At 41.8% G+C, this 24,723-nt stretch overlaps 1 protein-coding gene across 6 annotated transcripts in view; it reads right to left on the bottom strand.

Moving 5' to 3' along the window:
- The window catches only part of rnf220a (ring finger protein 220a), a 167,818-nt gene that overhangs the window by 112,029 nt on the left and 31,066 nt on the right, over window positions 1-24,723 (bottom strand). The gene's annotated exons all lie outside the window — the stretch shown is intronic.

Raw genomic sequence — 24,723 nt, 5'->3', positions numbered from 1 at the left:
TGTGTTTTTTGAGTGTCACTGGACAGCGTTACTTCCTCTTATCCAGTTAGCTCGCTCCATTCTGTGGCTAATAGATTGTCTAATGACAGGAACATTACACTCTGCATGATGATGATGATGTGAGTCAAGAGGACGGTCCCTTTGTGTGAGAGACACTTCTCTTTGTTACATTAAAGACGGAGGAGACATTACATTCGAGGAGACCTTATTCTTAAAGTGTTGGACTGTTTGCCAGCGCAGTCTTTCACAAAGTGTTGAACCCCTCCCTCCTCTTAACTTCACAGACTCCGTCTCTCTGGAATGATCTTTCCACATTTTCCACCACGTTTTCTTAAAGCGTTTCACAACTTTTCCTGACATTCGTTGTCACTGTCACAACTTTTTTCAAACATGTCAATAACATTCAAAGCTTGACCCAAAAACAACTGGACTTGGTTGAAGTTCTTGAAGTAATTTCACCTGCCCTCCTCCGAAACTATCTGGTGGATGGATCTACAAATGGAAGCCTCGGTGGATCATAAGCATCTTCAAGATCTTCAACCAAGTCCACTTTGGATCAAGCTTTGAATTTACCACGACCTGAATGACTGAGAACCTACACAGATATGTTGATGACATCCAATATAAAATGGATATATCATATTACAAACAAAGTGACTTTTCTGTTCCATCATTTGATATCTTCTCAAATATATCTTTGATATCTTGATATCTATCTCAAATCATCATATTTTGGTTTCTATTTTCATTTGACACATCGCCTCAGCTTTTTGAAAACGGGGTTGTAGTCTTTATCATGTCGTTGTGTTCTTTATGTATTATTCTGTATTTTGTTGGCGTTATTTTGAAAGCTTAAGCCTTAACGTAATTGATACAGGTTAAAATAGGTAAGACTAGGGGTGCCGGTTGCCTAGTGGTTACTGCACTCGCCCCATGTACGGAGGGCTGTGGTCCTCCAAGGTTCAAATCCGACCTGTGGCTGCTTTCCTGCATGTCATTTCCCTCTCTCTCTCTCCTCGATTTCTGACTCTGTCTATCTTTTCCTATCTCTATAATAAAAGCACAAAAAAATAAACCTTTAAAAAATAAAGAAATGAGTAAGATTAGAAAGGGTTATTTGTTGTGTTAAACTCTGGGTTGGGGGGGGTTGACTCCACAGCTTTCTGTACAGTATAAAAGAAGATGAAGGCACAGCTGGGAGGACACACTGCATAAATGATAGAAGTATGTAGTGAGTGAGCTGACTTACAACAGCAGTGTGTGAAACACCAGTACAACACATGTGCTGGTTAAAAAGTGGAGCCCACCGCTGGCTAACTGCTCCTCGTAGACCAATAAAAAACAAATGCTAGATGGAGCAATATAAAGTCAGGGGAAGAGAAGGAAAAAAAAAAAACAGGCAAACAGGCATGATGAACATGATGAAGCGAGGAAAGAGCAGGAAGAACACAGGGATGCTCATTAGTGGATAATGGGAGAGGTGTGAGTGCACCATCAGGTGTAATGGGTGGATGATGGAAATAAAGCAGTGTGCCCACTCTGTTCCAGGTGGAGGGCGAAGCCTTGTTGTGGTTTTGAGCAGCGGAGGCCACCTCTAGCTAACAGCTCCTGGTAGACTCGTAAATTTACCTTCATAAACAGGAGAGACCGGGGAGGGGGCAGAGGAAGGAGGTGCAGGAGTGTAAAGACAGACAGAGGGGGGAGGAAGGATGTATTTGTAAATGTAGGAAACATAGATGGCCGCAGAAAGCATGAAAGGAAAGTAGATAAAGATGTTACAGAATATATGAAGATATTATTGTATGAAATGTGTCCTCCCCTCCTCTCCTCTCTCCTTGTCTTCCCTCCTATCTTAATTCGTATCTTGTTCCTCTCGGGTTTATTTTGCAGTTAACTCCTTTCCTGCTTTTGCTACCTTAATTTGTATTTTTTATTCTCTCGTCTCCTTTTGTTTCTTCTTTTCTCTCAACGTCATGTTTCCTCACCCCTTATTTCCTCTACTTCCCGGCTTTTTGTGTTTCCTCATTTCCTATTTAATTTAACTTCCTCTTCCCTCCGTATTATGTTTTTATTCCACTTCATGTCTCCTCTCCTGTTTCCTCCTTATACCCCTTCTCTTTTATGTCTCTCCTCTCATCTCCATTTTGTTTCTTCTATTTTTCTGTTCTTTTTCATGTGTCGTCTCCCATTGCCTCCTGCTTCTTCTCCACCTTTTCTACCGTTCATCTTTTCTTGCTTATTAATATTGCATCTTCTCTCCTCTTATATCTCTCATCATTTTCTTTTCTCCACTGTCTCTTCTTCCTCTAACACAACTTCTCTCTCATCAATCTGTCCGTTTCTCGCAAAGCTTGTTTCCTATCTTCACCTGTCCTCATAACCTCTTCTCTTTCCACTGTCACTCCCTTTCTGATATTCTTTCATCTATCTTTACTTTTTCTTCTTTCTGCCCCTGTTTTCTAATTTCCTTTCCTCTTCTGTTCTTTATCGTCCTCTCCTTCTGTTTCTTCACTTCCCTCCTTTTCTTACCTATCTTTTCTTCCTTTACTGAATTCCAGCCCTCTTGATTTCTCATCTCTCTCCTCCCCTTTTAGCCAGTGATGAGTCTCTCTTCTTTCATTTAGTCATTTTCTAAAGCTCTTCCATCTGTCAATCCTCTCTTCCTACCATCTCTTTTTTTTCAATATTTTATTTATCACTCTTAAAACCTCACGTGGAGATCGAACCCTTTGAAAAGGCGGCGGGTGAAAATGTTCCTGACGAGGCTGGTTTGATCATTAGCAGCGGCTCTACGACTCATTGGAGTGACAGGCCTCTGAGGGGTAACCCACGGCAACCCCTCGGCAACCCTACTCAGGAGGCTTCTTCTTCTTCTCGACCAATCACTTCCCCAGATGGTGCCGGGTCATACAGGAAGTAGGAAGTAAGGGTCGACCAATGAAAAAGCAGACCTGGCCTTTCACCGCTGACCCGTGACACCTTCCTCTCACAAAAACAGACCCAACATGTCTGTCTGCATGTGTGTGTGTGTGTGTTTGTAGTCTGGTGTCCAGCCACCCACCCTCAGCCAGACAAAGACAGAACCTTGACCATCTTGGTTTAGTGCAGGGACACACACAGACACACACATTAACACACAAACACACATTAAAGGACTGTCTCCATGTTTGAGAAGCCAAATGTGTGTTTTACTTTCACAGTTACTACATTATGACACGCACACAAACACACAGACAGCTGATCATGACTGACGCAGTATCTGATTGTCTTTTAAATAAGATGTCAGTGAAGAATCTTTACGCTTCAATGAAATAAAACGATAGGAAATGGACTCAGACAGCGGGCCATAAAACACTGAAATACCCTCGACAAACTGCGCCAAAAACATAGGCGTAAATTTCTCCAAATTGTTTTCCCTTGCGTCCCCGTCCCTCTCCCCTCCGCTCCATCCATCATGACGAGTGCCAGAGATCCCTGAAAGTGAAGATGACTCACTTCTATGAGAAAAAAAAAACTAAGATTTATATTGTGCCGTCCTTCCACGTGAAATTGTCTTTTTTCCTGCTCTACATTGACTTTCTCATAAACAGAAACTTTGGCTTTATGTCTGACTGACCCAAAAATTGTGTGTGAGTGTATGTATCTGTGTGTTTGTGTGTTCCCATCTGTGTGTGTGTGTGTGTGTGTGTGCTGTGCTGTGCGTGTCTTTTGAAGCAGCTGGAATCTTCACAAAGAAGTGAGCCTCCAGCTAAGGCAGTCATCCACTATTAGTTTTACTGTTAAGACCATCAGACTCTTCCTCTCCCTCACACACACACACACACACACACACACACACACACACACACACACACACACACACACACACACACACACACACACACACACACACACACACACACACACACACACACACACACACACACACACACACACACACACAGATGCTCACAGTGGGGTGCTTCTGAACTTAAGGCATTACCTTTTGTTTCCCTAATTGTATCAAGTACCACAGCTTATCTCACCACCATTGACTCTCTATAGAGCTCATTCTTCTTCTGCTAATGCTCTTTTGTGAGGCTTTTCAACCCTGATTTCAGAGTTTGATCTCACTGCGTATAGGAAGGCATCTTGTTTGGCTGTGGATTTCAGGCCTGAATATCACATCAGACCAAGATTTCCTGCAATATCATCCACAAAAAGTCTCTTTATTTGCAATCAAGGAAAACATCCTTCTGCACACGCTCTTTCTGATAAATCTCACAAAGGGGTTTAACATGATATTAAAACCAGAAGAAATTGCATATGCAATCCAAATCATATCAGAGGTGAGGTACACTAAAACATGTCATTGTACATGTGACAGACTTTGATATTTATCAAAAGGAGACTTTTGAAGCCACGTATCCTTGTTTTTGCTCTGATTGATTTGCCAGCCCTGGGGAATCTATCTTCCTCATTCTCCTTGACTTTTTTTACTCCCTTTTTTTTTCTTTTTTTTTTTTTGTATCTTTTCCCTCAATCTCTCCCCTGGACCCAGAACGCTTTGAGCCTCTTCCCTGCTGCCTTTGAACCGAGATCAGAGGGACAGTTTTGGCTCTCACACACACACACACACACACACACACACACACACACACACAGACAGGGTCCTTCTGGTTCAGGTGCATAAGATCGTCTGCTGTTTTGATAGTCAGTGTCTGTCTTTGTATCTCTCCATTGAGGTATTTCACTCCATGGATCATGCAAATGCACCAAACCTCCAGAGCTGAACAGGTCAAATATCCACATATTTTTTCCAGTTCTGCTGACCCAGTTAATAATTACAGCCATCAAAGACTTTAAACGAAAAAAATGTAGTCCCTATGTTAAAGTGTGAGATTCAGTCTAAGTGAGGCAGGCTACTCTCTTTCTTTTGTGCATTGTTCATGCTTACAAGATTGTATTTGTGCAGCTAGAAATATTCTTATTTTTTCTGCAGTAAATGGCTTTCAAGTCATTATTACTGAGCCTGTTTCTACATCTGCTCCTGAAATTGGAAAAAAAAAAAATCGGTTTTTAGTTGCCATCTTTACCCAGTGACAAGAAAACAGAATGTCACACGAGAAGAAAATGGTTAACTCTGAGTGATTTCAATAAACCACACTAAACCACTAACAGCAGAAAGATCAACTATAACATTAACTCCTGTCTTTAATAGAAAAGTGAAGAAGCAGAGGGGTGGATACAGACTGTTGTGAAGAGATGAGTGAGCAGCTGAAGGTTTAATTTCCATTTTTTTTTAACAAGTCACAATAGAAAGGCGGACGCTGTTGACAGTTTGAAAGATAAGGTTTGTGTGTGCATGTGTGTTAAAACTACATTAAAAAGAGCGAAAAAGAAAAACAGGTAGAAGGGGAGCAAGCTTAACTGCTACCTTTTACACCTGTCAGGAGCCAACTCAACTGTGTTTACACAATATTTATATCTAACTCACACACACCTACACGTACACACACACACACACACACACACACACACACACACACACACACACACACAAAGACAGAAACAAGCCACAGTTACAAACAAGCGCTTCAACATCCTAGCTGCAATTTTGTGTAAATTTCTTCTTCAGGAAACACACACACACACACACACACACACACAGAGTAATGTGTATTGTGCAGCTATCATATAGTTGCTGTCAAAGCCACCGCCAATTATGACCATTAGGAGTTCCATCATGTCACTAGCTGTCCCTGCGCAGCCGCCCCCCTGCGCCTCCCTCCACCTCCCTCTCAGAGACCAGACCCTATAATCTAACCTCACTTTGCTCCCATCACACACACACACACACACACACACACACACACACACACACGCACGCACACACACACACAAAAACACACAAAGGCTAACAGATAGTTACAAGTGCTGTTTTATCTTTTCCTTCTCTCTTCCTGTGCAATTTTTTAGACAGAGGAAAATGGATGTTGGAGGTATAGAAATGGAAACAGAAAGTTTCTACCTGTTTGAATAACGAGACAAACGATTGCTCCCTCAAATCAAATCTTTTTGTCTTCATTTTTACATTCAAAGATCAGAGAGGTTGACTGATACGGACAGCGGGATGGTTTCAAACCATCTTCTTTTCACATTCCACCTTTGCCTGCCTGGTTCATTTCGACTCTTTTCTCCCCGCCCCATCTCTTCACAGTGTCAGCTGCTCATTTTGCATCGCATGTGTTGGATTGTAAAGGAGATTGCCGATAAAGTATAGAGAGCCGAGGAAGAAGTGCACCACATTTTACACACTCTGTGCTGTACATGTTGGACCTGTCATTGAGGGAGATATACACATTTCCTGTGTTCCTGTGAACGTGTTTGTGCTTGTGTGTGTGTGTGTGTCTGTGTTTGTGTGTGTGTGTGTGTGTAGTACAGGAAGCCATTGGCATTATAGCCAGGGGCTAGACAGTAGTTAAACCACCTGTTTCAGTTAACAGGTAGCTCTTAGTTTATGAGTAGTCTGTTTCCTGGACAGCGTGCTCAGCTAAAGAGATCCTTCACAGAGCTTTCTTACATTTGTTTGGTAACCATGACGGTAAAAGCACACTATTGCAGCCTGTTTATCACTAAATAGACCAAAAACAAACACACGCAGAAGTTGTGCTAATGTTATTACCAAACAAACTTACCACTAAGTGCTCTTAAATACTTTAAGTTATTTCAGTATTTAAATAAGAAAGTATATGATCGAAACAATGACCTGTATCAGAGTATAACTGGACTCAGAGCTAAGAGGAGAGAATCCCAACTCATGCACAACTCTCTCTGCAGTGATGTCACCCACACACACACACACGCACACGCACACGCACATTCACACGCACACTCACACTCACACAGCATCACACACACCACGTTCTTTGTCTGCTTTGCTGCAGCTCTAACTGGGACCAGCAGTGTTTGTGGCGCTGGCAGAGTCACCAACATGTTTCTGCTGCGGTGCCAGGAGCCGACACTTCCCCGCTCTCTCAAGTGTTTCAACAGCCGGAGCCGGACCCAAACTGGGGTCACTACGGGGTTTTATTGGGTGCCCAAACTATAAGAAGGGTGGAGTAACTGAGCGGTGAAAAAAACACATTTAAGAGTTATGAACTCAGCTCTTTTTTTAAAAACTTATTTTACCAATACTTTTAGAAGAAAGAGCAAAAAAAAAAAAAAGATGAAAAAGTATCATGTATAAGTGTCACAGCAAGAGGTAATGGCTCCAACACACACACATGCACACACATACAGGTGCAGCACCCTGTAGTGGCCCAATGTGTGTCATTAGGCCTATCAGGGCCACTCTAGAAGGATTACAGGACTGTTAGAAGAACAAGGCTTCACACACACACACAGGCATAGTGACAGCTGACCACTGGGTTGTCTACACACTGCTGGACACCAAATCCCGCTCATATGTGTGTGTGTGTGTGTGTGTGTGTGTGTGTGTGTGTGTGTGTGTGTGTGTGTGTGTGTGTGTGTGTGTGTGTGTGAGAGAGAGCACGTGCCAGTATCTGTAGTATCATGCTGCGAGCACTGAGCAAAGATATCAGTGTACCGCTGAGCCCCTTACAGAGCTAATCCATCTCACACACACACACACACACACACACACACACACACACACACACACACACACACACACACACACACACACACACACACACACACACACACACACACACACACACACACACACGCACACACACACACACACAGATCTGCAGCACAAAAGTGAATATGTCTGCTACCCGCTACAATTGAACTTAATAAACTGGGGTGAAAAAAATAAGAGATTTTTTCACTTTAAATTTGAATTGGTATCAAGAAAAAAATATTCAGATTTTTGTATGAATAAAAAACAAAAGTGACAAAGAAGAAATGCATGAGCAGCTTTTTTAATACGACTATCTAAATTCTAACAAATGTAGAGTAGAAAAAAAGAATTAAAATATGCAGAGAGAAATGCAATTTAGTGGGCAAAAAAAGCAGACAGAGGAGACAAAAGGAGCTCTCTTAACTTTCTATTGATGCAGCGTGTTTGAATAAAAACTATCACAGATGGTTCTTTAAACATAGAGGAGTGGACTCAACCCACACAACATATGCACTGACAGTCTGTCTGTCCTATTATGCCACCTTACTCCACCTCTGTCTAGAGGGGATCCCTGACCACTTCAGGGGGTCAAATGTGTCAAAAAGGACGGAAGAAAAGGATGGAAGGATGGAGAATGAAGAGGAAGACAAAATGAAGGGAGGAGGGATGGTGTGGAGGCGATGGAGGAGGGTGTAACTGCAGCAGCAGTGAGTCGGTTAGTCAATGGTTTGGAGAAGAAGCAAACACAAAAGGAGTTGATGTGTGTGGATCTTTTCATGGCTGGTGTTTGTGTGTGTGTGTGTGTGTGTGTGTGTGTGTGTGTGTGTGTGTGTGAGCTGGTGGGGGGATCAACCTCTGAAAAAAGGGGTAGTTTGGGGTCGGGAGGTAGTTGACAATGGGGTGGAGGGTTTGGTGCATTAAGCTCCCTTATAGCAATCTGAGCGCAGTCACCGAGCCAAGGGGCTGGTCATTTTGCTGTTTTCACTGAGGGGGGGGGGGGGCTCCTCTCTGTGGTGACAATTTCCACCTCTTCTTTTCTTCTGCTGCTCCGGAGGCTTTTCTTCAGGGTTAATACAGCCTGCAGCGCAGAATGGGACGGGGTGGCCTGGTGGAGGGGAGCGCTTTAAGGCCCAAACTAAACCCCTCCAACCCCGAAGGCTTTTATTATCGTCGAGAACTGTTGGAGCACTTCAACTCAGGGGAAGTTACTCTAAAAAAAAAAAAACAACTAGACGCTGATTTATTTTGTTCCTTTCTTTTGCTTAAAATTTGAGAAGACAGAGATATTGGATGTAACAGGCTAAATCAAACAAGGGGGGAATGAAAAACTGGAAAAAAAAAATCTGAAGCTACATTTCTTTCTTTCTGTTGACAAAAAGTCAAGGTCAATCCGATTGAGAATATCTATGAAAGTTTATCATCACATACAGTTTGTGACTTTTCAAAACCCAAAAGCAAGAGCCCTAATTCAGCTTTAAAGGTTTATTTCTGTGATTTAGAAACTGAACACAAAGTTTCAAACAAACATCTGCCAGCATCAATTAGCAAATGTTAAAATAAGCTAATTAAAAGCTAATGCTAAATAACCAGTTTATGCTAATTACTAAATTAAAAGTACATGTCACATTTAAAACATCAATATAGCAGATATCTAATATCTCCTACAAAGATATATCTTGAATAATGACTTTTAAAAAAAAATGAAGTCAAACTCTCTCTGTGTTTGTTGTTTTCAGCTCTTTGTTCACACTGACAGGCCAGCACTTCCTCTTCAACGATCCTTTGTTCATGAAAAACTTTGCAGTTCACCTTTTTATTTTTTAGCAACTGTTCTTAAGATGTACTAATTCCTGTCCTCATAAAGTATCTGGCCTGTTATTAAAAAGTACAATTTTACTTCTTGTTTGCCTGAACAGTTTGTGAAACTTATCCTGCTCATGTGACTGAATGGGACAGAGTGCGACTGTGGAGAGCTAATGGAAGAGAAGAAAGTAACAAAAGAAAAAGGGAACGCAGAACCCAGTGAGCGAGAGAGAGAGGAAAGAATAAAAGCTGTCTCCACTTTAAAGTGGATTAGAGGCACACAGTGCTGAAACAATGGGAGGTATAAAATCAAATTAGGTCTCCCAAAACATCAAACGAGGAGGCCTGAAGTAGCTAAGCTTTCTCTGCTGCTAATCTGTTGACTCAATGTGAACGATGCATGCCGCTTTTCAGCGCTGAAGACAAGCTGTTCTGCTCCACTTTCACCCTGATGTGCCGTTGTTTGACTTCTTTTTTCATCTGGACTTTTTTATTAAAGCTTTTATGCTTCTGTCAACTTTTTAGCTTTTGGCCTCACAGAGGTACAGCAAAAGTTCAGCTAGTGAATGTTGACTGCTGATGATCAATTTACGTGAAAAAATACCTTCACCCAAACCGTCCCGTCCCGCAGGGTCTTGTCCTGTTATGTTTTCTGTCCTGCATTCATGGTCTTTTATATTTTTCCCTTTCATTCCTCAGTTAGTGATTTTTTGTCTTTTCTGCGCGTTGCTTTCCTGCTGTTATTTGTTCTCGTCAGTTCTCCTCATTGTACATATTCCATACTTATTATTTCCCTTCTCTGTCATCTTGGTTCTTTTAATCTCCTCCTGTCGGTGGTGCGCTTGCTTTTCCCTCCTTGTGATCTGACTTCAGGAAAGAAGAAACTTACATGAAAACATGTAACATGTAAAGTCCATATCAAAAACACTGATCTGACTTCTGTGGGCCAGAACTTTTCTCGGCGCTGAACGCCACTTAGGGTGACAAAAGAGGCGGCAATTGGCGTTAGCAAGGCGGGCAACATAAAACCTGAAAAACTAAAGAAAAAAATAATGATGTCCTAAACTTTGAACACATGACTTCAGTACCCTTGTTTTAATCCTACGCTTCCAGTTGTTTTCCTCCATGTCATTATGTACTTTCCCTTTCATTATTCCCCAAAACTTTTTTCTGTTTTTAGCCGGAAACATACCTGAAAGAACACAAGTCAAACTCTCCCACTTTCACACTCGCTGGCGGGTATTCAGAAGACCCTCTGTCGCACACTCACTGCCTACATCTGGGCGTCTGTGGCCCTAAGAGTCTCCTTACAAAATGACTTTCTCTCCCCGCTCCCCCTCCCACAGTTCCCAGTAAAGAAGAAGAATGCCCCAGCAGCGATGCATGTTCCATTGTTCACGCTCTGCCTCCAATTTGCTCTCCACATTCTGCGGCCTGGGCCGAGACGTTACGCCGGCTTAAGGGACAAATCGCACACACAAAAAGGGAGAGAAAGACCGAGGTGGGGTGGGGTGGGGTGGGGGGGAGTTGAAGGGAAAAGATATGACGAAAAAGGGGGGGGGGGGGGAGGGGGCAAAGGGCTAACCCTCTGCACAGCAATGCAATTATGCTGCGCATTTGAACCCGGCGGGGTTTTGTGGCAGCCTCTCTCGCCCGCTCTCTCTCTCTCTCTCTGTACTTTAGCGGGCGAAGCTAATAGCCATAGCCGCGGCAATTTCTACGGTACATGACATTAACATGGTAGTGTGTCGCCGACAAAGGGAGGCATTCAAAAGGACTTAGAAAAGAGCAGCGGTTTCGCCTGGTTAAGTGGGCCTCAACCTGCCAAGACGGCAAGACAGACAGACAGCTAGTGTGTTTATTACCAGAGCCACCTAGGGAGAGGAGAGGAGAGGATGAGCGAGCGGAGAGGAAATTAGTGAGTCAGACTCAGGGAAAACAATAACATGCTCTTCCTCTTTAGCCCAGTTACAAGTGGGCCTTTAAATACGCACCACTGAAGTAGGAAGCAGCCCCATGAGTGAGTGAAACCTTACCCCCCCCCCCCCCCATGTCCAAAAAAGAATGCAGACACTTTAAAATGACGCTATAAAACCATATTATTGAGGGAATAGCTACCCAAATAAGATTGGGTTTCATTTTACATACAAGTAAAATCCAAAATATTTAACTGGGACCACCAACAAAGACAGCTGCTCCCTCCGCATGCAAGAGAATTCACATAAGCAGACGTATACGCTGGAAACAGGTGGCAGATTTTATAATTTGACATATACAGTAGCAATGATTTTTTTCCCCCCTGACTAATTGGAGTGGCCATGTGTTTGCCTTAATACCGGATTCTCCACAGGTCTTGGGATGAAAACACAAAGAGAACATTGTGCTGCATGTATGTTAATCCCTCGCACACATAAACAGACCACACATACACACAATCATACAGTACACATTACACAACTTTTTATGTTTCAAGGATACACAACAACCACACCTAATCCAAATAGTTTGTCTTGCGTAGTACGTCTGAATAAGGTTTTTCTAGTAATGGCATGTTGTAAAAAGAACGTTTGTGTCATATATGAAACAGAAACGTACCACTCCAAATAAAGTTATATTTTGTGAAGTAAGACAAACAAATAGATGCACTTAGTTTGATAATTTGACCCTTGCATTTTAGTGACTAAAACAAACATTTGAAATTATAATTGATCCTTTAATTTTTTTGAGCTATATAATATATTTCTCAATTTGTTTCTGTAAAGACACATTTCGCAAAACTTTTCCTAAAGTATATCTATGGTACTCAAAAGTCACTGTATTGTGCTTCATATCAGTCCTTCTACTTTTGCTGAATGATTTTCCTTTGAGTTGAGGATTTTATTTTTTTTGTTTGATTTCATTTGCATTTTTGTCTTAAGATTTATCTCAGGATTACTATTTAAATTGGCATCAGTAACAGACTCCTTTGAAAAGCACAACTCAGCGCAGGACATGTGAGGTGGAAAACGAGGGGAGATGAGCAGAAGGCAGAGTAAGTCACTGGCCGAGCGCTTGACACAAAAGACATTTCCAAAAGAGAAAGTTAGCACGCACAAAGAGAGAAAGAAAAAAAAAACATGGGGAGCAAAACGGCTGCCCGGACACAGAGGAGAAGGAGGAGGAGGAGGAGGAGGAGGAGGAGGAGGAGGTGGAGGTGGAGGAGGAGGCTAAAAGCGAGGGTAAACTCCCACATTCATACAAACACACACACACACACACACAACAGGGGAAGCCCTGCTCCATTCAAAAGACCATCTGTGGCTTGAAATGGATGAGTGTTGTGTGTGTGTGTGTGTGTGTGTGTGTGTGTGTGTGTGTGTGTGTGTGTGTGTGTGTGTGTGTGTGTGTGTGTGTGTGTGTTCAAAACATTTCAGTTTTAATTCTTGTGCCTCCCCAGTGGGTGGAGCAGAGAGGGGAGGACGGGAGGAGAGGGAGGCAGGAGGCAGGCTGAAAAGGTCCTGCCTCTGCATCACTTTCTTTAAAAAAGCGTAGGCCGTAAACAAATGAATGGGAGAGGTGTGTGTGTGTGTGTGTGTGTGTGTGTGTGTGTGTGTGTGTGTGTGTGTGTGTGTGTGTGTGTGTGTGTGTGTGTGTGTGTGTGTGAGGGCCCCTATCACACAGGGCCAGCTACACAAACCAAATTACACGGGGCGAGCTGGACAGACACAGCTATTTTGTTAACAAAACCTGTCTGAAATGTGGCATTAGAGACACACAGAGTGACTAACAGGGACAGACGTTAAGGACCAGTTGAGGAAATCCACCATGTCCCACTCGTTACAAAAATACACACTCAATGCTTTTAATGCCACATTAGCCGAAAATCACCTGCTGCTCTCGTTGTGTCACGTTCTTTTCCAATTCATTCATTAAAATTTTTCAGATTTTCAGATTTAAAGACCAGAATATGCAACTTAGACTTACATAGAGATAAATAAACGTTTGTTTCTAAACTTTTTCTACCAATGTATATTGTTTTAGTGGATGTAATGCTGTTAGCTGGTTAAAAAACATTTTCACTCATTTCTTCTTTAAACATAATTCCAACAAATTAAACTTGTTTTTAGGAGATTTTTTTTTTTATATCTAGTATAAACATCATTCATTATTTTTTATTTAACAGTGTAAATGTATTCTACTAGTTTTTTTTTTAAGTATAACTTTTCTTTAAAATGTATTTTTATGCCCTTATTTAAGACACAGGACAGAGTCAGAAATCAGGGGCAGAGAGAAAGAGAGAAAGAGAGAGAGAGAGAGAGAGAGAGTGGGGAACGACATGCAGGAAAGGAAGGCCGGATTCAAACCTGGGCCGCCTGCTTCAAGGAATACATCCTCTGTACATGGGGCAGCAAACTAACCACGAGGCCACAGGCGCCCCTTAAGTAAAAGCTTTGTTATATTTTTGACGCTCTTTGAGAGATTTGACTCTGTGTTGATGGCTTCTATTCATAAAAATGAGAATTTATCACCAGATCAACTATTCATGAAAATGTCGTGCTACAATCTTCATGTTCGGCTATTTCACTAATGTGATTTTTTTTTCAGTTCATTTGAACTGTTGTGTTGTTGAAATGTTTTCTGAAGCATGCATTATTTGTATGAGGCTGTTCTTCAAATAATTATTTGATACAATTTTTAAAAAAGGTATCGCCCACTCAACTTGTTTTTGTCTTTGCCTCTCTCCTCCCCCTCTGTTGTTGTCCTCTCTCTCCAGATTGAGTGCCTCCGATTCACTCCCCCCCCCCTCCCCCCCTCCATGTCAATTAATTAAGTGCACGCTTTTCTTTAGCCGTGCACGCCAATTAGCATGAGATAAATATGCATTAGGCGAATTATCTTGTCTTGTCATCTGCCCCCCTCAGAACCCCCTGCACTCCTGTTCCGATGTTAACACTAATTTGCATCCTGAGTATTTTTAAATGCGTGTTAATTAGAGGCAGGTATTAAGGTCCTACCTTTGATACAGGACCTGAGGAACGTGTTCAAGTGGCTTTCGAGCCGATGGGAGCCTGACATCGTCTAATTAAAGGGGACCAATCGGTTTGAGGGAAGGTGTGTGAGCATATGGTGAACGTCAAAGCGTGATTTTTAAAAAGTATTCCTTCTAAAATCATGACATAGTTTATTTAACAATAAGGAGTAAAAGCAGCAGAGGTAGGAACAGAGATATTGCTGTATCATTATAAATATCATCAGTTGAATGAAGATGTGTTTTATCTAAGAATAGTGGAAGTATTTGCAGCCTTCCAACATTTAAAAGCATGGCAGCAGTATAATACCATCAGCCCCCCCTGAGTAAGTCTGAAAAATGTGATCTCTTTCCATAACATGATGCCAATGGCCTCCTCCAAACTTCCTGCAAGATAATCAAATAATGGGCCCAGAAGTCGATTTTCTCTAATAGGCGTAGGGGCAATTCAAACGATAGACTTCATAGCATTACATCACTCACAGAGCACTCTGACAAGCCATTTACTGACAATGAATTACCTCACTGGCCATAAAAACTAAACTAATGTGAAATATCACATATTTTAATCAACTTGGAGGACGGGGGAAAAGTATTGCTCTTCTCAAATATTTGGACCCAAGCCGGACGTTTTTTGGTGGCGAGCCTTAATTAAATTAGCGTGGCGGCCATTTTTGATTTGTGCCCATTAAAAACTCTGAGCTTTATGGCGTAATCCCCAAAAAGTACCACGGGAGGTTAACGACTTGTAGAAAAGGAGCGTTGCGGGTTTCTTTAATTACGCTCGGACAGTGTTTTATTGCGCAAAACTAAATCCATGAAAGTGATTTTTCAACAGGTTCTCCTCAGCACTAAATCAAAAGAGGAGCAGCTAAAGGACGTTCATTTAGTGCTTCTGTAAAACTAAGTGTGGAGATGAAGAGGAGGAGGAGGAGGAGGAGGATGGATCAAGTGTCTGCACCTAATACATCGTCTCCTTCACACATATATACACACAGCAGAGAGAGAGAGAAGTCTCAATGAGACTTACTCTTAAAGAAATCCATTATCACTAGGAGAGACACATTTTAGGAGAGATGGATGCTGCAGGAATAAACTGCTGTGATAATTACATCATAATTCACTACAGAGCCACTTTAAGACCTGTGTGATCTTTGAGCAGAATTATTTGTAATGTCAATGAAAGCTCAAGGTGGAGGGGTAACAGGGATCTGCAACATGACTACAAATATCTAACGTAAACATTTCAAAATAAGAGCTCTTTTTTCAAAGCAGCACCATCACACGAGCAGATGTTTCAATACTTTTCCACTTCCCTACTATTTCTGTTACGCTCAAATCCAAGTACATTAGTTCCTACTGAAGATGTTTGTCTTTATAGATAGGCTGTAAATATTGTTTTTAAGTTTCACTGACTGAAACATCTGGGCACTTTAACGTCTTAGAGGAACTATCTGAGACTGGCATGTTCTTTTTCTCGCGTTGGGGACTATTTTCTTTTGCGTAATAAAATAGACCTCAAAAAAAAAAAAATGTCCTCAACAAAGGAATATGTCAACGATTGCATCGAACTACATTTCCCATGGTGCTTTTAAAACAGTTAAGAAGAAACAGTCAAGGCCTATTCAAAAACTTGATTTATAATGAATCTAATAAGGCAGAAAATAGGAATGCCTTTGACTGTTATACATCAATCAAAACCCAAACAGAAAACATCATCGTACAGCACAAAGTGAAACGTTTTACGATAGTTCACATGTTCATTTAATTTGTTTGAGAAGAACAACAATTAAATCGAGGAAAAATCAGATTTGAAAGTGGATCAAAGAGTGAAATATAGAATACTGCCATCTGTTCTGGATCTGCTGCGATCCTTCAAGGGGACGAGCAACACAACATTTTTATTGAAGAAACATTGCAAAGTAACTTTTTGATTAATTTTAAAGAAGCAAAGCTGAAAATGTTTTTTTTTTTGTGACTCAAATTCATCCCTGGACTTTCTTTGGGCTTCTCTCTCTAGTGTGTCCCGAGGAGAGGAAGACAAAAACTGAGAGCTTCATGAAGTCGAATGAGCGACGCTGCTTTGCTGAGCACTAAATTCTCTCGCATAACAAAGAGTGAACGTCTGAGAAAGAAACTGCAGCGTAGTGTGTGTGTGTGTGTGTGTGTGTGTGTGTGTGTGTGTGTGTGTGTGTGTGTGTATCTTAGAGACCTCTTGTTTCTTGACCTCTGGAGCCCTCAGTCCAAGCCGACAGGACCTCCCGCCCTCCATCTCTCTCTCAGTTATCATTTGTCCACATTGAGCTCACATTATCTGCCTTAACTTTAAGGAGACGCTCTCACTCAAAATGCTAATTTCCACTCTGCCATTTTTCTTGATGAGCTACATGTCACTTGGTTTATTTGCAGCAGTGTGTGTGTGTGTGTGTGGGGGGGGGTCTGCCATTCAGTTAAGAAAAGCTTGTCAGCATTATCAGCTTTCCCTCTGAAAAACAGAGGTCATTTACCGTTTTGTGCTCGAGGAAAACTACAGAATTACTGTATTGCTTGACTGCCAGAACTTAACTGGAGTTCTTGGCGGCTAAAAATTGAGAAATACAAAACTAAACACTTGTTATTTGATGTTTGAACATTAGTTCCTTATCCTCTGAGAATCATGAAACGTGCGATCTAAAACATAAAAGTTATATTTTTGGGTTAAAAATGTCTTTCAAAGTGTAAAAGAAGATGTTAAAAAACATTTAAAGAGAGGACACCGGGATAGGGTGGACGGAGCAGAAGGGATGGGTCAGTGTGTGTGTGTGTGTGTGTGTGTGTGTGTGTGTGTGTGTGTGTGTGTGTGTGTGTGTGTGTGTGTATGGGGGTGTGTGTGAAAGGCTGAAAGAGGGCTGCCTGGTGGAGGCTGAATGCCACCACCCAGTAGGCCGTGAAATCAGAAACCCTTGCCAACAAGACAGCCACCCGCACACCAGCCGTCGCTCACTGTGTCTCAGTGATTGTGTGTGTGTGTGTGTGTGTGTGTGTGTGTGGCTCCTCTAGGGAATGCGCAGTCATGCAAGGTATCACCCAGCTCCTCCTCCTGCTATCTCCTGTCGCTCCCTGTCCTCCTTTCTCCTCCGGATCTGTACGACTGCAGACATCCATCTTTTTTTTTTTTTTTTTTTTTTTTATATATATATATATATATATGTGTGTGTGTGTGTCCACTTTACAGCTGTGTTATTCCCAGTCTATCGCTAACTCTTAAAACAATGACCATGATAATGTCAAAAAGGAAGAAGAAAAAAAAAAGAAAAGAAACGTGCAAAACCTGGAAACCTGTGAATCAGTTCTAGTCCACTTAAAGTCACAAAGACTTTGTAAGAGGCAGAAGGAGTATGAATACACAAAGAGAAAAGGTCTCTGTGTTAAAAAAAACACCTGTTTCTGACGCTGACGTTTTCCATGATCTCAAAGACAAACTTTTTTTTTTTTTTTTGCATGTTAAGTTTCCTTAACTCTGTCTCTTTTCTTTCTTGGTTTTACAACAAAAAAAAAAGCACAAGTGTTCTGAAAACGTCCCCCCTCCCCCCCCCCCTCCTCTCTGAGCGTCTTTTCTTTCCTCCTTTAACAAACTCTCCTCTTTTCTTGCTGTCTCGGTTAGCGAGCCTGATTACCATGCTGCCGGTGACTTTTCCCCTCTTGTCTCACTCTCACTCTTTCTAAAGGGTACTTAATAAAATTCTGAGTCTGGTCTTGGTGTGTGTGTGTGTGTTTGTGTGTGAATGTGTATAAGTGTGTGTGTAAGAGTAAGAGAGAGAGAGGGAGAGAGAGACTTTTCCCTTGTTTTGTTTCTCTCTCTTTCTCTAAAGGGAACTTAATAAAATCGGAGTCCTGCGAGGTCCTGTCACAAAAGCATGGCACGTCTCTCACACACACACACACACACACACACACACACACACACACACACACACACACACACACACACACACACAAATTAACTGAAACACTCACACACACACACACACACACACACACACACACACACACACACACACACACACACACACACACACGGCCCCTTAATTTCCATTAGAGAAGAGCGACGCAGAGCTTTCACAAACTTAGCGTCCGGGGCTGCAGTTCATTCTCACTCCAATCTACCAAAGTATATACAGTAGTTTAGTGAGAGAGAGAGAGAGAGAGAGAGAGAGAGAGAGGGAGAGAGAGAGAGAGAGCAAGAGAGCAAGAGAGAGCGAGGGCCAGAGAGAGACAGAGACAGCATGTTGGCATGTTGCCTTTTATATTTCTTATAGAAATTGGACTAATCTAATTGCAGCAGATTCATCCGACACTTTACTGAAAATAGCCAAATACACCAACAGATAAGCAGACTGTGAGCCCAAACTTTACAGAGCTTGTGGTCTTAAGGACTTTTCCAAGACTATAACACAAAAATGATATATACTGTAAAAACTCAAATCTTAGTTTAGTTTATTCGTTTATTTGAATCTGTGACAGTGGACAAACGTCAGTCTCAGAAGAGAAAAGATGCTTTATACCAGATTTAGCTAACTAGCTCATTTCCATCTGTTGTTCCTGAGCAGCTTTTGTCTCATTTTCAGTGAAAAACATCACTACACTTAGAATATATCATTGGCATGCTAATGATCCACAGAGGCTTCATTCTAGCTCCGCCCACCAAATAGTTTAGACCTGGAGAAGTATTTCAGAGGAGGAGAGGTGAAACGTCTTCAAGATCTTCAAACGGTCCAGTTGCCTTTATTGCCACTTCATAAGTTCATTATGTTGCATTAGCAGCTATTTGTATTTATTACCATCAATCCAGACCTTGTATTTTTACTTGTTATATATTACTGAGATGATGATATAGACTAAGGTCAGGTGAACGTGGGTTATATTCAGTGTAATGAGATATTTTAGACTAGAAATTAGAAGGCGATTTGAGTTTTTGCAGTGTAACACTCAATTTCTCAAACACATCATCAGAACCATGCAATTATTTTTCACTGTACATACACACTTGAGACACTGCTGATATGCAGCTTACTTGTTTAGCTGACATTAAAGGTGAGAAAATGACTGCCTCAGAACAGTGTAGCTCAAAGATTCAAATGAAGGAAACATTAAAAGCATATTTTGGAGATAAAGGGGAAGATGTGTTTGATAGAATTACACAAAAAAGTTTCAATTTCAATTTGTCCATTAATATCTTTCATGTTCACTTAAGGAAACTAAGATGTCGACCCTGAGGGTCAAAATCAATCGCTCCAATTCATAAAAAAAGATGAGATTGGTTGTAAATGAACGTCTTATATTGTTTTTTATTACGACTGCGGGAAGGAAAGGATTGTAAAGATAAAGTCTCTTTGAGGGTTTCTGTCCTGGCATGTTTCAGACACGTTCCCACACCGAGCAGAAAGAAGAAAAATATTTACTCTGAGGCTCTAATCATTCAGGGGGTTAGAGATTCATCTGTAACCACCAAATATGGGCTTTCCTGCTGCTGGAAGACTAATGGCTTTAGCATTAATGAAAGTCTTTCTTTCCCCGCATGAGAAATTAATCAAAGATAGAGACTAAGAAGGAAGATATTAAAAGTTTAACTGGGGCTAAGTAATTCATTATCCTCTCAGAAAGCATGTGACAGAGATAAACTCCTCCAGATGAAGATTTGTTTCTGCTTATTCACTGTCCCCACCAGTGCATCGCTGCAGACAGGGACGCATGAGGAAGAGGAAAGGTGAGAAGGAAGGAAGCAAGGAGAGGAAACATGAAATCAAAGATAAAAGGTGACAAAGAAGAAAAAAAGAGGAGAAAATTAAGATTATTAAATATAATAAGAGAGGAAAAATCCCCCCCCCCCCCAAAAAAAAAAAATCAAGGAGTTACAGAAAAATCTAAGAAAAGCATTTAGGGTAAAGAAAGAACGAAGGGAATGGAGGAAAGAAAGAGAAAGGAAGATAACACAAAGGAGACGAGCAAATAAGCAAGAACAGGGAAGTGGAAAAAAGTGAAATAAGATCAAACATGGCAGAAATAAATAGATCAGATAGAGAGTAAAAGGGTGGAGATATCAGAGGAAGAAGGACCTCTCCTCTCCCTGCAGACTCCCTCCTCTATCTCTCTCTCTTTCTCATCCTCCCCTCACTGTTAAATTATTCAGGGCCACTTCTGCAGCACGCTTGATTAAGTTTTCATTTCTGCAAATTACCATTCGGAAACGCACCGCGCTACTGAATCACATAACCACTACAAGCTCTGAGACTGTTTACCTGCTGTTACACAGAGAGAGAGAGAGAGAGAGGTGTGTAAAGAGAAACAAAGGCAGCATAAATGATTGCATTATACCATAATCATTTCTTTGTATTGTTGTCATCTTTATGTATGATAAACAGCTTTTGTCAACAGCGCTAATTCTGCCGCAGTCACGCCAATAAAGCATCTCACGATTGGATTGCAGATTGCGAGCAGAGAGAGAGAGAGAGAGAGAGAGAGAGAGAGAGAGGGGTAACAAAGAAAAACAAGAAAAAGATGAAGAGATGTAAAGAGAGGCTGTTCTGTCTCTAATCTACTGTACATACAGGGTGATGTACTCTGATTGCACAAACAGTCAATAGGTCCCATTAGGAAGAACAATGAGAGGGAGACCAAACATCTCCCACCCGCTTAAACCCTGATTAGTGACAATGTGTTGGAGTCACTTTGTCAGCTGTTTGAAGTGTCCAGCATCAGAAAGTGAGGACAGATTCAATCTGTTTGCACAAGTGGAAGAGCAGCATTCAGCATCTTCGAATCCATAAGGTGACATACTTCGTTTTGTAATCATGCATACGTTTAAATGGTTTTAATTGAAGAGTAGTTTCTTCTCTGTGTGTCTAAGAGCAAATTTGCAAAGCTGCGATCTCAAACGAGCACCCATCCCGTCCATGCGTTCAACACACACACACACAGCTTCCTTCACCGTGTTGCTCTATGGTTTGTTCCTCTTTCATGAATCCATTTAGAAGTTTTATACCGTTTATATAGCCACCTTCCAAGGTCACATCCCTTTTTGCAAGTTGGAATGGACCCTCTGGCACATTCATTTAGGGACTTTTTATTTGACGTCAAAACAAAATGTATACATTCTGCTGATTGTGTTTAGCACAGGATTTTTTTTTTTTTTTTTATCATTCAAAAGAATACAGTGAGGTGGTTTAAGGAGGACAGTCCTTGGAACAGTTACTGAGCACCTGGCAGGCTGCATGCCTAACAGCACATCATGACTGCGATCAGCAGCGTGAGGGGGGATCCTCCGCAGAGACGTAAGCTGCATTTAGGGAAATGACCGTGGGTTAGGATGAAGAACGTGCATGTTTAGATCAGTGGGAGGTGTGATTTGTGTATCCTTATGTCCACAGGTGCACAGGACAGTAGGAACTCAAAGGTTGTACAGTATGATTAGGGAAGGGCCGGGTGCAGGTAGGGGTGCAGAGACCATGGCTGTGTGTAATGCATGTGTTCATGTCTGTTCTGTGTGTGCCGCCTGAGGGGCCTCTCAGGCAGCGGGCGTCCAGCGCTTCTGACTCAACCTCGTAAACATCCCCGAAAAAAACCTGGACAACACCTCGATGGAAATCACACAAGAATTATTAACACAAACACACAAATACTTTCCCTTTTCTTGCGCCTCATTACCTCTTCTATTGGTTCACACAGGTAGATTTACGGTCAAGCATGTGTGCAGACAGCTAATCAGCATCAGACCACAAAGGGTCCCCGTGTGGCTACAAGATAAAGATAAGCATCAGAACATGCATACAAACACACACACACACACATGCACACACACCTGTAGCTCGCAGATAAGCGGTGGTCTTTCAGGTTCTGATTTACTACTTTGGATAACTGTAGTAAAATGCTTCTGATTGTACTTCCCGCTGCACGTGTGTGTGTGTGTGTGTGGGGGGTAAGCTGCTGATTTATGTGTTTTCTGATGAAAGCAATCCATCACTTTGTTGCTACACTCACGTCAGCCGCTATCATGTGCCCCTGCCTCCCTGCGTATTGTGAGAGTGTTGTGGGTAAAAGGTTTTGTTGTAGATTTACGGTCGTCTCCCTCGGTGAATCAGCCACCGCGGTTCCTCCAGCAGCGGCTGACAATGGACGCTGGATTAACGGTTCTCCCTCCTTCTTTCTCTGCCTCTCTCTCTCTCTCTGCTTGTTAAAATCAGCCTCCTAATTAGTGCTCGTGGAGCCGAGTGATATACTATCTGCTATCTCTCCTACACATGCTGAAGAAAAGGAGACATTTATTTTAGCGCTCTTTAGCCTTTCTCTTTTCTCCACTGTGTGGTCTGGACAGTCTGATTCCTTATCTGCCCTGCTCCCTCTCTTGCTCTCTTTTGTTCTACATTTAGCACTTGCTTGACGGTTGCTATGTTAAATTACTTCAGACCAGCGTAAACACCGAGTCCAAACGATGGAGCCTCATCATTTCAGGAGGACCTTCTTTCAGTTGAACAGCACCCACAGAAGATGACTCTAATTACATAATGCAGAGTCGTCAAGTAACTATTTACATTTTTATTTAGCAATACGCTCTAACTGTAACTCAAGCTGGGGTTGCATCTGTGCTGGTATCAGCCTGCTTCACTCCTTGGATGTCATAATTTAAGGGATGTCAATAAACCAAGTTCCCGAGGCAACAGGTCATGCACAGAAATACACTGGATTGCTTTCAATAAAGCGTGTGGCGCTAAAACTGAGCAGATTAATCCGGTGCAAACAGATCTTTGTGCCAGGGGCAGATGGTGGAAGAAGACGATTTGAAACAGGGGAAAAAAATCACGTCTTACATGTTTGTTCTCTTCATGAGAGGAAAGAACAAACAGCTTCATAAAAGTCAGAATCTATTAGAGATCAGGGTTTGATAGACTTTAAAACAACTATGGTTTGGTTAGTTAGCGGTGACGTTTGTGTAACTTTACTTGTTAAAAGTTAAATGTGGGATTATTAAAGTGGCAAAGCAAAGTGATAATGTACTGTGATTGGCCGATCCAATTTATTCTCTTAAAGAGATGTATCCATTGTGTCTGTTCATTTTGACTCAGTTACACTGTAAATAATGAGTCACACAGAGGCTTCACTTGAGCAAATAACTCAGATTTATTTTGTTTTAATTGCATTTAACAAAATGAAACTTCATGATGCTGATTTCAGAAAAATAAAAAGCCATGGCGTGTCTTTTTTTTTTCTCTTAATTTTCAAGAGGACAAGCAAAGGTGTTTGTTGAATGGAGGTCAGATTGCTCACTACTGATGCCTCACAGGAAGTCCGAGAAATGTAAATGCTGATTGGCTTTCAGGACTCAGTGTCAAGCAAACATGCCATTAAATTTAAATCTTTGAACTCTTATTTCATGAATCTTGTGTCTTTGCATCATATCATTAGTGATGTGGGAAACAGATTCTCATCATCCGCCACAAATATATTTATTGCCGTTAATTTTCTGTGTTTTTCTCCCATCAGATGTGTCCTTCTCTGCCGTAGTGTCCCTAAAAGGCGATTTCTTATGTTAATAATGTTCAAATGTTGTACAGCCGGAATGTCTCACAAGGAGAGGTGCTGGCTTTCAGCGCTCCACAAAGTTATATTTGCAACATTTTGACCCATCACAGGTCGGGTAATAATAGATACTTCCTTCAAAAATTGTTTTACGTTAGTCATACAAATGCTGCATGTCGTTTGAAAAATCAAACATTCAGTTAAAGTGAAAAGTTGCAGCGAGCAGCTTACATCTCTGCTTTTCATTCACTTGTTGTTTTACTGTGTGTATCTGCCCCTCTCTCTCTCTCTCTCTCTCTCTCAGCGTTGAGGCCATAGATCTCTCTAACAGGCACTATCTGCAGCCCTAAGCCCTAATGAGGCATCATAAGGCGAACAGTTTGCAGCAGCGCCGCGCTCCTCTTTTATTTGCCAAACCATATCTCTTCCTCTCCCCCCCTCCTCGCTGCCCTCTCCTCGTCTCTCAATTGCTCTATCAGTCGGCCCCGCTCACCATATCTCTCCCTCTCTGTCTCTTCCCTCCCCTCCTTCTCTCCATCTTGCCCTCTCGCCCTTCCCGGCATTGTGTTTTATCTCGCTTCTCATTCACCCGTTGAGCTCCCCCTCTCCCCCTCTCCCCCGCCGAGGTGGTTTGAATCATATCTGGCCGTCTACATATGCTAAAGCCTGTGTAATTACAGCAGCTCTTAAATAAAGACACGCTCCTAAAGCTGTCGGCTGGAATCACAGCCAA

This window comes from Labrus bergylta, chromosome 4 (genome assembly GCF_963930695.1).
Source record: "Labrus bergylta chromosome 4, fLabBer1.1, whole genome shotgun sequence".
Taxonomy (NCBI): Eukaryota; Metazoa; Chordata; class Actinopteri; order Labriformes; family Labridae; genus Labrus; species Labrus bergylta.
This window is presented reverse-complemented; position numbering and strand designations above follow the sequence as displayed.